Below are 15,103 nucleotides of genomic sequence, written 5' to 3' on the forward strand. Positions count from 1 at the left end.
CTCGCTCAATAATTTCATTTTCCAGATCTACGCCAACAGGAACTACATATAAGAGATAACTCTAACAGTCTTCTCTTTCTAGACTTACTTCAACCCATTCATAATGCCAGAACAGGGATCCCAACAACAACGCAATAAAGAAACTAAAAATTTATAGTATGCTTTACAGAGAGATGATTTTAGTTTTAAATTTTTAAGGATGAAAAAAATAACATTGCAATAAATTAAAACTATGAATGACGAAATAAAAAACGGCACCAGAGATAAATCTAAAATAGAAAACTAACAATGTGTAGTCAGAAAAAAGAATTTTACATAAACAAGACCATTTTATTTGCTTTTCAATAGGTGCATGTATAAAAAAAAAAAAAAAGAAAGAAATAAATTCAGAGCCAATAAACACTATACTCATCCACAAACTATTATAACATTATTTTAAAATTTTACAAGATTTTAGAATACCTTCTCAAGAGCTTTCTTCAATTCAGTGATAGGGTTGGTACCAAAATCCATATTATGAGAGTTTGCTTGTACGTCAGAGTTAATTCCAGGTTTCACAACATTTTTAAATTGATCATTACAAGAAATCTTATGTTTCATGTTTTCCATCAGATTTTGTGGTTTCATATATTTAGGTGAAGGAACTCCAGCCTTAGGAGTGCAGTAAATTCATCCTTTTGACAGTAGAAAATTCTGATAATGAGAGAGGATTAATGTGAAAAGCATATCAATGGGCATTACTACGTGACAACACAAAAGTAGATAAAGGAACGGCAAAGTTGAAGTCACTCAAAGCACTAGAAGATGTACTGTGCATCACATGTGGTTCATTTGACAAGTCTATTGACTCAGACCCAGATTAAGATTTGGTTGAAACTAAGAGAACATGATCTGAATTAAAGGAAAAAATTATATCAAAGTTGATACATAACTACCACTTACATGGTAGAAATTCGCTTATCGACTTTATCGAAAATGCTTCTATAGATTTAATCTTATTCTTTATTGAATATTGAGATAAGCCTCTAAACACTGGATGACATACATGACATAATTAGTCATCTCATGAAACTATTACATTAGTTAGCCATAAACTCCATGAGGCTTTCAGAAACTAAGAGAAAATATAAGAATTTGCAATACTTTGTCTAAGTTCCAGTAAAAATCCCTTAGCAAATCTGATACAGTTTTATTAATGTACCGCCAGGAATGAACGGAATAACTGATTCGCATTACTCCCTGTGATACATTTTAAATATCTCTATGGGCTAATTGCTTTTGCTAATTAAACTCAGTTGTTGCATCAATTAAACTAAACGAATTATAGCAGATAGAAGTTTCTTCTATTAGTCTAAGTTTATACATTCATATTTTTGTCAGATGAAATTTATTAGGCATTCAACATTATAATTAAATTTCTTTTGTAATATTATATCCTAAGTGTAAAAACTTTAAATTTCTTCTTTCAATATTTTTACATTCAAACTTTTGTCAAAAGAAATTTTTTGACCATGAAACATTAAAATTATATTTCTTTTGTAATTTTGAGTATCATTTTAAAATTTTGGAAAATGACTTTTTACTTGTTTTTTAAAAGGCTATAAATTTTCAATTGCATGAAGGTAAGAGGACTGGGTATCATTTTTATACATTTTAGCTGCACAGTAAACAGCAATTTTAAAATCGTATTTTAGAGTTGGTTTTAATAAGAATAGAAAAAAAATTGTGATTTAAAGGTTCGGTTACACACATGAAACAATAATTTTTTTTTTTTTTTTTTTTTTTTTTTGCTATAAAGTAATATGAAGGGCATTTGAAATAAACTTTTCAAAGGATAAAAATCTTTTACAGCTTGCAGAAGTAAAAAAACAATAGAACTCAGTACAAGCAGAATATTCCTATTTGACTACAAGCTTCAACCTCAACTAATTTTACACTGTCAGAACTGTATCACTGAACTATATACAATGGAGCTCACTACCTGATAAAATCTAGCAAAACAAGGGAGTTGAAAACAGAACAAGAGAGTTGTGAACAAAACATTGAAAGAAATAATCTAAAAATTAGTTGAAAATTTACAACAGTAAACTGAAGACAGTTCAAAATTCAATCAAAATAATCAAAAGCACCTAACAAATTCAAACAAGAAAAACCTCATAGTACCTTATAAAAACCTTCACAAAAAACCTCATAACTTGAAGAAAATTTAAATTAGTGCACAAGGAAAATTGATTTATTGTTTGCAAAACTATTTCAAATTATTAATGTAAGAAATCAAAATTAAAAAAATTTAAAATTTTTATTCCATATTTCTCAAAAATACCATTCAAGGGCAAAAATAAATTTTCATGGAAAGAAGTTTTCCACACTCAAAACTTTCTTTAAAAAGCAAAAATTTAAATTTTAAAGTCTTAAGTTATCCACCAACTGTACTAAGGTATTAGAGAAGTTTTCATATTTTTTTTTTTTTTTACATTTCATTGATATATTTTGACAGCTACTAATAATAAACTTTATTAACCAATAGACTTTATTAACCCATAAATATTTTTATACCAATTTAACAACTGTAAGAAAATAAACTGTTATACTGTGATAAACTACACTTTTACAATTAACTACATACACAGACAACTACATAGAGACAACTACATACGCAGGCAACTACATACAGATAATTACATACGCAGACAACTACATACAGACAATTACATACACAGACAACTACATACAGACAACTACATACACTGACAACTACATACAGACACTTACAAACAGACAGCTACATACAAACTGCATAAAGAAACCAAGTATACAGAATATAAACTAAGGCTGATGTAAAAACTAAATACAGCATTTACCAACAAATAGTGTTAAAAGAGTTGAGATTTCAAACCTTTATGTATGTGTAACTAAACTTAATAAAGTAGTTGAGAAATTAAACTTAAAACTTTACAATGAAATAAATCTTCTTTATAAATGTAAAACTAAATGAAAATCAATTTTTTAAAAGATTGCCTCTTATTCTACCATCGCTGCTTCTTCTTCACTTCTTTTCTTCCGCCACTGAACAAAGGGAGGTCTTACTTTCTTATATGAAAGATCGGTGCTTTCTTCTGTAGAATATCCAAATAACTTTTTATTAAAAGATGAAACGTAAATGATACGATGCCAAATAAATTCTCAAGTTGCCTCTAAATCAGTTAAATTAAAATCTTAATAATCTGAAGGGATTCTCCTTAAAGAAAATTAAGACAACAATGTCTAAAGAAATAAAAATCAAATTTCTGAAAGTTCTAAAATATATGTGTACTACTGTAAGTATTAAAATATAAACAATTAGACAAAGTGAGCAAACAATCCAAACTATAAAATAAAAACAAAATGAAATTACAACCTGCACAGAGCTCTCATGAGAAAGTAAATGAAACAAATTGAAATAAGTGACAAATGAGAGTTTAATACATAAGTGCAAAGATAATCAACAGCTAAAATAGTCCCTTCATTGACATAGGCCTGCTTTTTTAACAGAATTTAAAGTTCTGCTACTAATAACTAGCTAATTGTTGTTAGGCAAATTTTTTTACAAATTTTTCACTGTTTAAATAAGAACTAATAATAACATTTAGAATTAAAATAGAATTTAGAATTAATTAAAAATATAGAAGTACATTTAAATCTAAAAACACTAAAAGATTTCAAGGAAAATAAGCCTGCAATCACTTAAGATAAGAATTCTATTTCCAAAGTTAAATCACATAAATTTAAAAAACCTGAAGTCTTCCACCACACCCTTCATTTTCTCTCAGTTGTGAGTAGATTTCCATAGTGAAATACAATTTTCAAATAAAGAATAGATTGCTAAAATTCTGTCAGGAGCTTTCAAGAAGTTCTCAAGAATTCAGGACAAAAAGGTATGTGAATAATTTTTTTTCCGCAATGTTAGTAAATAATATTTCTGCTAACTTTAATCAATTTGTGATTTAAAATTAGAGAAAAAGAAAAAAATTTAAAACTAAAAGAAATACCTTAGCATACTTCAACTTTAAATGCCTTCACGTTTTTAAATCAATATTATAATTCTTCTTTTTATTTAAGCTTGAAGTGGGTGTTGTGTTAATTTCTTCTGTACCTAAAACTGTAAGAACTTCTTGGTATTTTTCAAGACCTATTTCTTAAATAGTTTAGTAAAAAATAAAAGTAGCTTATACTATTTATACTAATTCTTTTTTTCATTTGTATTGCTAGACTTTAAACAAAATTTAAATTTTAGATTTTATAAAAACCAGTTAATGAACTTTACAAGGAAAAAGTTATTTCTATTCCAAATAGTTTTAAGTTAAATATTTAGGACTTTATCTGCATAGTGGAGCAAGTGCATAAAACCAAAATGGTTTAAAGTAGTTTAATTTAGGAAATTTAGTTACCTAGAATAATTTCGCGAGGAAATAATTATGCAAGAAAGACTGACTTGAAAACAGCAAATACATTCAAAAACGATAACTGAGCTGTTGATAACTGAGCTGTTGTAACTGTTGAGCTGTTCAAACTTTTCACTAAATGCAACATTACAATGATACTTTTAAATCAGATTTATACCGGCCAACCTTTACAAAATTTTTCATTATTTCACTTCACAGCTTTTTTTACAACTACAGCAAGACACCGCAAGAACTCGTAGCCACTGTTACAGGTATATCATAAAAAGAGCAATACAATTAATTAGAATTAAATAGAATTAACCATATATTCGTGTGAATTAGAAAGAGATTTTTTATAATCATTTTGCTTTGCATTTTCTTATTATTTCACTTCACAGCTTCTTTTACAACTACAGCAAGACACCACAAAAACTCTAAAATAGCCACTGTTACAGAAATGTCATAAAAAGAATAATAGAATTAACCATGCAAATCTGTGAATCAATTCCTGTGAATTAGAAAGAGATGAGAGAACTTCGGATGAAGTTTGCTTCTAAGTTAAAAAATAATTTTATATAAAAGTAAAAGAACAACTTTATAGCTGTCGACTTGTTACAAACTGCTTCAATCGAAAAATTTAAATAGTTATAAATGTTCTAGACAATTAAACTTTGGAGTAGAAAATGATCAAAAGAACTTTTTAATTTTAAACTTTTGGACGAGAGAAATTCTTAAAAGAAGACTATTTTAAACATTTACACTTTTTGATTAAAATACCTCAACCGTAACATCTTATTCCAATAATCCTCCGAGATTGACAATTTTTATTTTAGCACGCGACGCTACTGTTTCAGATTAGGCGGAGCACCGCTTTATTTTATTGTATGTTTGTACAAAACTTGAACATGTAAAATTAGATCATCATAGTTGGAAATAAAACATGTTCTAGTTGGAATTTAATATTTAATATAAAAAAAAATCAATGTCATTAACTATTTAAGATTGAAACCGTCATATATAAGTTTATAAATATAATGCGACTGTTTTGTTCGTGAAAGAAAGAAAAAAAAGTCCTTTTAAATCGGGCAGAATTTCACATGGCAACGATATTTTAACAAAAAATGAACTTACATGAAGAAAAACTTCAATCTGCTGTAAAAAATGAAACGTCTAATTCAACGAGAATGCTATGCGTTGTGAAATCATTTTGGGCTCCTCTGAAGATTTTCTACTTCACGAGTCACATCAAGTTGCAAGTTTAAAGTGAGCAACGATTTCGTTTGTCAATCAATTTATACCGTTCGAAATTGCAGTTAGCAGGTGGTTCACGGGCGCCTTCTGAAACAATTGAAAAATTTATTGCGTAATTTCTGTTTTAAAATTTATGACTTCAGTAACTTTGTGATATTTTTATCAACGCGCTTGGTTCCACCTTTGATGACCAGTCTCCATCTAAATAATGATTACAAGTGGTTTTCCGTAGCGCTGCGTAATGCATCATTTATAATCAACATTTCTAACGTAGGTTATACCGCGTTATCAATGAGTTGTATTTTGTAATCATGAAAAAGATTACGCAAATAGAAAACCAGTTTGTATATCAAACGACGAGACCTTATCTTACCGAAATGAATCGACTTAATTTACTTGTTAAATATTGAAACAAAGTAAAACATTGGAAAAAAAAATAAAAGAGGGTAAACCTCATTTCTAATGTTAAGTTTGTTTCGTTTGCTGAAAACAAAACATTCTTTTGGCTTCGATTTGTGTTGAGTTTTGAAACGTTTTAAAGCGTGATGAAGGAAGACTGGCATCACGCGTTAATAGAATGCACTCAAATAAATATAAAAATTTTAACAACGTTATTTGAAATTATTAACAACCGTTAAGTTTTTAGCAATTCTTTTTTCTTAAATTGACATAACTATCATAATCTTGTGATTAAGAGAAGAATGTCAGGTTCTCATTCTCTTAGGAAATTCATGGAGTTTCATTGAAATTCATTGAATTTGAATGAATTTCAATGAAATTTAATTACTCGTGGAAATTGTTTACCCACGCTCTTAAAATAGTAACGAATTGCATAACAGTTTTTGCGAACGTATATCTTTTGTAAAAAGTGTGGTCAATTTGTTTATATCACTGTTGTAAATTCGCAAACAATTTTTTTTTTTAGGGTGATCTGATAATATATTAATTGGGCTGTGGCAGTAACAAGACGGATAATTTTAGCGATATACTAACTCAACAAGTTTAAAGTTACTTAACAAGTGATAATTGTCAGAATGGTATCCTTTTGCAGAACAAACGTAATAATCTTAGAATAGAAGAATTTTCTATTCAGCTTCCTATAATGTAGTAAAGAATTACTTTTATAAGTAACAGTCCTCAAAGAAATTACCAAAATCTTATAACTCCAAAATATCAGCCTTTTGATTTGGGAAAAAAGTTCGTCGAATCCAATTTTTTAAGCGAATCCCTTATCTCGCTTAAAAAACCCTATCCTTGCAAAAAAAAAAAAATCCCCAAATATGTACTTTTATCAGTTCGCTATAAAACTCGAGGGAAAAAGTGACATAAAAGAATAGTGTGAAAATGCGTAGATAATTGGCGCAAACCATTCATAAAATTTTTTCATTGCAAAACCCTGTTGAAAAAGAGTGAGAATGAAGCATAACTTGTACTCAGCCAAATGAAATTAAGTTATTGAACGCAACAAGTTTAGAAAATAATTTCTTAATTAAAACGTGCTAGGTTATGTAAAAATTTAACATATTTTTTACTAAAAGTGTTCTTTTTTTTATTGAGTATTTGCATATTTTCTAAATCAGTTTATCAATTTCATAAATATCTTTTTAACTGTTTTTGCTTTTTTTTCTTATTTGTATCTCATGTAAAAAAAAGAAAAATAAACTCTGAAAAATTAAAAAGTTGTTTGGTTTTTAATGCTCCGGCGATCGATTTGCGCCGATTTTACTCCATACAGTTTTCCCCAACAAGCGTCAAGTTTTGAAAACAAATTTTATAACTTCCCAACGGAATTAATCAAAAATCTTTTGACCTCAAATCCGAAGTTGAAAATTTGAACGGCCCCAGGAACTTTTTTCGCAGAATTGACTTTATGTCGAATGTTTACCAAAGCCAAAAACTGTCCCAGATATTTCCTTTGATTTTTTTATTTTTGATTCCGTAGATTAACGTAATAAAAAAGAATTCGAAAAATGACTTTATGAAGGTAATCTATCACCTTGATTTGACACAACCGAAAATAAAAAGGTTATTTCCAGAAAACTGAGTGATTTTCAAAACAAAATTAAGCCATTTTAAGGAACCGCTAAATGCAATTGGTATTACAGACTTTTTTTTTCCAACGAAGCTTCTTTTTTTTTGTAAATGTTTTACGAGCCTTCTTAAGTTCTATTCTTTCTCACTTCTGAACTTTTCCTGGTTCAATGGTTGTATAAAATCATTCGTTAGTTTTCACTGCAGCTGGTTGCGTCAACTTTTTTGCACTAAAATCCTACTCTTTACTTTAACAGTAGAGTTTTTCTTAGTTGAGGATGTTGAATCAAATCATATCAATCATAGAAAAGTCGTTAAAAGATTGACAAAAGCATATTTTCAATCATGTTTAAGGCATGACATAGGGCCAATGTTTTTCTGGTTAAACTTATAACGATGGCTCCGCGCAAAATCGGCCTATCTGCAATCTACGCGGAAAACAAATTTGGTTTATCTGCTTTCTCCGTATAAAACAAAATTGGCTTATCTGCAATCTCCGCGTAAAACAAAATTAGAGTATCTGCATTTTTGCCAGATACATTTTTGGACTATCAGCGTTTTTCGGGTGCATAAATTTTTGGTGGTGTTTCTTTAAATATTTGAAGTATTTTATAAAATTCTACAATTTTTTAAATAATAGCGATTATTTAAACACAAAGCCTTGATCATAACTTGCTTAAGTGTGTGAGTAATCAAGTAGTTTTAGTTAAGATAAATATGTTAAAAAAAACTTATGTTGTTGTTAATAATAACACAGCATTTGTAACAAAACATTGTTATGCATACTAATTGCTAAATTCATCATACATACTTTGTCAATTTTATTTAGCCTTGCTGTTGTTACTAATAACTTTAGATCAAATTAAATTCTTGTTATGTTATGTTGCAATGTTGCTAAGTGGTCTTTATACGCAAGATCTGCATATAAATATATACCAGATGTCTGCCAAATCAGGGAAATGTCAGCGAATTCGGATATCTTCAAAAAAATCAGTGGATTATCAGGGAAATTAGGTTAAATTTTAGAAAAATCAGGAAAAATGAGTCTTTATCAAACTTTTATGACTTAAATAAGTTGTATATAGTACACGTAATCTAAAAGTTTATTTGGCAGATAGTTTTATGAACTTCTCTTGATATATTTAATGTGGGTTGTATTATCGTTAATATTTTTGCAGTTGAAGAGCATTTTTCTCAACGATAAATAGGTAAATATCAGGGAAAAGCCAGGGAAATCTAACTTAAAATATTGGCAGACACCCTATGTTAGCGTATTCTAAAAATAGATTGCTCAACGTTCTTAAAGAGCAGAGCCATAATAAATTAGTAAAAACACTTATCTAATTTTCTCTTCCACAACTTGTAATCGATATTTGTTTAATAATGATAATAGTTTAATAATGATTTGTTTAATTAGTTAGATAGTCGTTTAATGTTTTATGATTTAATATTTTTACCTTCATGCATTTTTAAGGAACATTTTTGAGCATTCTTAGTGGATTCAAGTTTCAATGTATATGTTGTATTTTGTATTTTAACTTAATAACATTTTGTAACTTGGCTTTTTTCCAGCAAATAACATATTAGCCATTTTTGGTTTATTCTGCAAATGTTGATGTACTCCATTCAGTAAGTCATTGTTCTACTGGAAGTGAAACATGAAAAACATACAACATGAGTGGGTAATTATTAAACAGTACTTAAATCATATCAGTATATAAAATAATTCTGTATGTAAATAGAAAAAGATTAAAAGAAGATAAAAAAAAATTTAGATAAACAATAAACAAAATGAGTTTAATAAATTACAAGAAACGTCTGCACAACATTTCAAATATTCCTAGATAACAGGATAAATCTTCTGATACTCCTAGTATTCGTAGATAACAACACAATTATACACTTAAGAGGATTGGAATCATGCTTTATGTAAAATAGGAAATTTTGAGGAATTATCACCAGCATTAATAAAATAATTTAGACATGTAAAACATTATATTTACACAAAGATTGGACTAACTGAGAACAAGTTTACAAATTATCATAAAAAAGTGATGCATAAGTCTTGATTTAAAGCTATTTAAAAGAGTTTAAGATACCTCATCGATGTGGCTTAAAATTCAAAAATTCAAAAAAACCCTAACAGTTTTAGTTTGTTCTCTTCCAAAAAACAAAGTTCTTTTTAAAAAATTAAAACCAATCAAAAATATTTATATATAATTAATTTACTTATATACATACAGTAAAGGAGATTGCAACTACACATAAAAATCACCCAAGAAAAAAATAAGTTAAGATATTACAGGATATCAGTTAATTTACTGCAAAGTTGGATATTATGTAAAAACTGCTTTTAAGGCAATTTTATTACCATAAGCTTAATTGGATTTATATGATAGTAAGTCATACCAAACTTTAATACAGGTATATGATATGAATTTAAAATTAGATCTGGATTTATAACCAAGAAAATAACAAATATTTCAAAGTCCTACAACATTCCTTAGCTATGAACCCTTTTTAGTAGGGAAAGAACTTCAAGGAGGTACCTTGAACAAATTGAACAGTGTCAGATAAGGATCCTGTGACTCAGTTAAGAATAACTTATTGGTACAGACCATTTCAGCAAGTCAACTTTTGCTTCTTACACATTTTTAGACAAACGAAAAAACAGTAATAACTTTAGTTGTAATGATCAGCAAAGATTTTACTGTCTGCTTCAAATACTTTAATTTACTAAACATCCCCTTAGATGTTTCTCATGTGAAAGATAATAGACATTTCAATTGATTAGACTATGGACTTATAGGTCAGTTATATAGAACAAAAACTAAGTTTAATTTTCTACAAAGTTTACATCAAGCAATGATTCTTACAAATAATTAAGGAACTGCACCTCTGCAATAGCTGTATTTCAATTATTAGCAGTATTAGAACAACTACAATATGTACCTTCAAAATTGAAAGATAATTTTTAAAAAGCATAGTTTCTGATTATTGAAATTATTGTCAAATGTTGTTCAAAGTTTAAAATATAAAATAAATTTTTCATTATCGTTTGAAAAATACTATAGCTAGTACGAACAACACCATGACACAAAAGTTTTTACAGATCGAACTTAAGCTTAGAGTTTTTAAAACGTTTATCAGTCAAGAATGTATCAACATCTTGAATCTTTAGTTGTCTGTGTTTTTGGCGTTTAAACATAGAAACTTAGTATAAAACAAGTGGTATCATTACTTTAGGATATTTCAATAGAACCATTGACTAAAAATACTTTGGATAAAAAAAAGCGATTGAAATTTATTTTTACCTTCTCGTGGTGAACTACTCGAAGGATTTATGTCTAAAAGAGAATGCGACGGCCGTCGTTCATAAATGAAAGCCGGTTTATTATTGCACACTCCTCCTTCAATAATTCTCTATACGTTATGAATTTTGAAAAACATTTAAAATTTTAGTTTAAGTACAATTAAAATGAGTTTTTTTAAAAAAACAATTTTAAATTTGAATTAACTTTAAATAAAATTTAAACAGAAAATTGGAAATAAAGATTTTAAAGTAAAATTACTTCTATTTTAAATGTTACAAAAATCATTTTATTTAATTTTACGGAACCGGGAGTCCCTATTTTAAATTTACTCTCATTAAATGGCTTTATACAAGAAGACACAGCAATAAACTTTAAAAAAAAAAAAAAATCAAAAACATTTTGGTTTACTTTTATCAGTTCTCAGTAAATATAGTTCTCTCTGCCGCACTCTGTAGGAGGTGCTGAAAGCTTTTAGCCAAGCTTAACCCATTTAGTCATCAAATAGCCACCATAATAGTTTCTTTTTCTGCATACTTGAATATGTTTCTAAACAAATCTGATGGATCTCAACAATATAATGGACGAGCAAAGTAACCACTAAATTTCCCGCTTCAATCATTTTTAAAAAACTCTCATCTCTTTTTTAGGGCAACCCTAAGATGAAGGATGATTTAACTAAGGCTGCTACAGACGTACGAAAGTTTCGTAAATCTTCCACCGTTTAACATTCCATCGTTTAAAAATAGACTTCCGACTGAATATTGGGTGAAGTATTCCTTAAAAAAATTCTGAAATAGTTCTTTGTATCAATGAATCTATTAGGAGAGCAGCAGCAATTGTTGCAGCCAGCAGAATCAAAAGAGTTTTTGAAAATTTTCACAATTTTTTAGAAAGGAATGGTTTGTTTTATGTCTTAGATTGTCCAGATGCTTTCAACAATGTTTATGAGACAAAATTTGAATTTCATCTAAGCACAAAGAGAGTTCTTTTGCGAAAACAGTATACAAAGTTAATTCATCAAAACCTTAAGAAAACCTTACCTTAAGAAAACATTACTGACTGCCATTTCTATTGGTTCTATGTAAGCATCTGCGTCTCGTTATCTTTTTATTCGAGACGAAACGAGACTAGACAAGACGATAATACCCTAGAAACAATTTTTAAATTATGAGACAAAATTATTGTCCCAGGACATTTCTCGTCTTGTTACGCTTTTCCCTGTTCAGAATTGACCCTAAGTGGTCACCTTTGGTCGATGTTGACCCAGAATCAAAAGATACGAGATGAGGCAGAAGCTGCCAAGAAGGACAACGTTGAAAAGGCAGAAGATGAACAAAAAAAAAGTTGGCACTGGTAACTTAGTTAAGTAATGCATGTTACGATGCGATGTAGCAAAGTTATACGATTTTTGATTAATGTAAACAACGGTATCCGAAGTTAATTCAATGTTAACAAATGTATGAGATTTATTTTAAGGTCACAGGAAAAGAAAAAGGGTTATAATAGCCAGAAAGAATCTGTGCTATCCAACACAGAGCACCTCCCAACTTCGTGGTGACATGGAGCATATGGTTTACCTTGCAGTTAACATTCAGCCTTTCTTCATCTGTGACTCTATCCCGTTCCAAAGACTGCTTCCCCACTTTGACTCGAAGTATATGGTTAAAAGTGGTGTCTGCATGGCTCGCTTCAAGTTACCTCTCCTCTACAGGAATCTGCAGATGGCCATGAAGAGCATGTTTGACAAGGAGCTTCCTCATTGCGACCGAGTTGCGATCAGCACTGACATCTGGACCTCACGCAACAACAATCCATTCATAGCGGTGACTCTTCATTACATCACCGAGGAGTTTGTTCTACGAAAGGACAATTTCCACCCGAGTCCATCACTCTCCTCTTGCTGAATGGGTGTTGAAAAAGAAGTGCCTCGAGATTAATAATAATATTTTTAACTTTTTAAGTAGATACGAGTACGAAGTTTTACGGCTTGATGTCGAATTTTAACAAACGTTTTATAATTTCAAATGTTTTCTAAGAGTTTACGATTTCATGCGAAGTTTTATGTGAATTTTTAGATTTTGTTTGAGTACCCTACAGAAAGATCACTGCTCCTTGTGCTAACAGTTGGAACTCAGTTGTCCAGATGATGCTCGAAGACATTGACCATATCCGAAGTGTGCTGTGTGCTATCAGGGCTGACAAAAAGGAATGGACCTCACCCATTCATACAGATGACAAATTTGAGCTGGTTGCAACCATTCTGCCACTCCTGACCACATGCCGAATCATATTTGAGTCAATGTCGAGTGATAAGAGAATTGCAATCGATTGAGCACTGGCAGCCATTGTTCATCTTGTGGAAAGGTGTGCTTCTCTGAGGGTCAAAAAAATTAGAAAGAACAGTGTCACTGGAGTAGGTCCTTTCATGGTTGAGCTCATTGCAGAATTGAAGAAACGGGTCAAAGTTAAACGATCTTTTTAAAAATTATTTGAATTTAAACAGTTTTAGATTAAAGTAAGCGAAGTTATACGAAGTTTACTTAACGTTTCACTTTCTTTCTTCCTTTTGGACTGTGTCCAGTCAATTCAGGCAGACAAATGCTACAGCTGAGGGTCTTCCGATTACCGTTGAGTGAGCGAAATTCAGAGAAACAACTGTGATAGATTCGAAGGTTGATGTCCTTGAATGGTGGAGGACACGTCGCAGAGAGATGCACATCTTAGCAAGACTTGCACGAGAGTATTATTGCCTGCAAGCCTCTAGTGCCTCAAGTCGGCGGGCCTTTAATGAAACTGGACATGTGGTAAACAATGCAGCTTGTCTCCAAAAATCTCCAGGATTGTTGAACTGGAAAGGCGAGACAGACATCATTTAGGCTACAATGACCAGGAACTAGCACAAAAAAATGAGAATGAAAGACTGGAAGCGGACAACTAAATATTCATTACTGGGGCAGCATGCTAGGATTATTTTAGATTAGATAATCGATAATATGCAAACAATTTTGTCACATGTTTAAGGTATTGGGTTTTTGAAATCTAGAACGATTATTAAATAAATACAAGGGTCTTGGCATATCTTTAGTTGATTCTGTATTTCTGTTAAGTTACTGTAGTGTATACTTCAAATTTTTATTATTTAGAAATTAGAATTTAGAAGGGCAGATATTGCAAGCATATATCAAGCCAGTTATCACTTCACTTTACTTTGTATCGATATCTTTTAACCTGGATATAGGTAACTTCTGATTGATTGTGATTTTTTCCAAATCTAAGGGATAGAGCAGGAGTCTAGGAGAATAGAAGGGAAGAGCATAATAGCTCTAGTGCAGCGACATACAAGTTCAACTTAAAATATAGCTCATCACTTCACTTCACTAAAAAGAGTTACGCGACGGTCGCTTATTAACTTATTGTATGCACTCGTTTCGTTTACTCAAACGATTTCGAAGACAATTAAATTTTTGGAAGCGAATTTGAAAGCCTTTAATAATTTTAAACAATTTTAAAACACGCCGTTTTCGAGTTCATACAACTTTTTACGATTTTAAAAACCGCGAAAATATACTTTATTTGAAATAATACGATTTTGAAAAACGTCATATTAAATTTTTTATGACTTTTTAGGATTCTGAAATCTGCCAAAATATGTTTTATTCGAATAAGAATTTAAAAACTGTTTAATTCAATTTTATATCACTTTAACGATTTCGAAACACGTTAACACACGACGATTGTTTTATCTCTAGTTGTTACCAAACCGAACCCGTACTTTAAAATTGTTGGGAACGACCCGAATCAAACAAACTGTCCTAACCCTAACCAAGCCAAATAGAGGTTTGCAAAAGTGAAAAATTCGCAATTCGCATATCACCGCAACACATAACCTAATACATATACCATGAGGTTAGAATTATTTTATTATCTCATTTTTAATGTTGGGAAAAAAAGAGTTAGTAATTTTAGTAAGTAATAATTACTTTTAAAATATATTTTTTCTTAAACATTTTTTCTAAATAATTTGTTTAAATAAAAATTACTTAAAGCATAAATTATTACTTTTTTAAAAACTAAGCTAAAATTTTG

The 15,103-nt window shown here is 29.9% G+C and overlaps 1 protein-coding gene, 1 long non-coding RNA gene and 1 pseudogene across 2 annotated transcripts in view; 1 reads left to right on the forward strand and 2 right to left on the reverse strand.

The window, feature by feature from the left end:
• Positions 1–15,103, reverse strand: part of LOC149876693 (uncharacterized) — a 615,724-nt pseudogene that overhangs the window by 479,135 nt on the left and 121,486 nt on the right.
• Positions 1–15,103, forward strand: part of LOC149876721 (uncharacterized) — a 91,894-nt gene that overhangs the window by 2,957 nt on the left and 73,834 nt on the right. The window lies entirely within an intron of this gene.
• Positions 2,458–5,690, reverse strand: LOC149876722 (uncharacterized). The gene is made up of 4 exons (XR_016448562.1): positions 5,553–5,690; positions 4,428–4,556; positions 4,029–4,138; positions 2,458–3,194 (listed from the first exon to the last, which is right to left on the reverse strand). It is a non-coding gene; the product is annotated as an uncharacterized LOC149876722 (long non-coding RNA).

This window comes from Hydra viridissima, unplaced genomic scaffold, assembly GCF_058129835.1.
Source record: "Hydra viridissima isolate aposymbiotic clone 2 unplaced genomic scaffold, HvirCarnegie_v1 scaffold_18, whole genome shotgun sequence".
Taxonomy (NCBI): domain Eukaryota; kingdom Metazoa; phylum Cnidaria; class Hydrozoa; order Anthoathecata; family Hydridae; genus Hydra; species Hydra viridissima.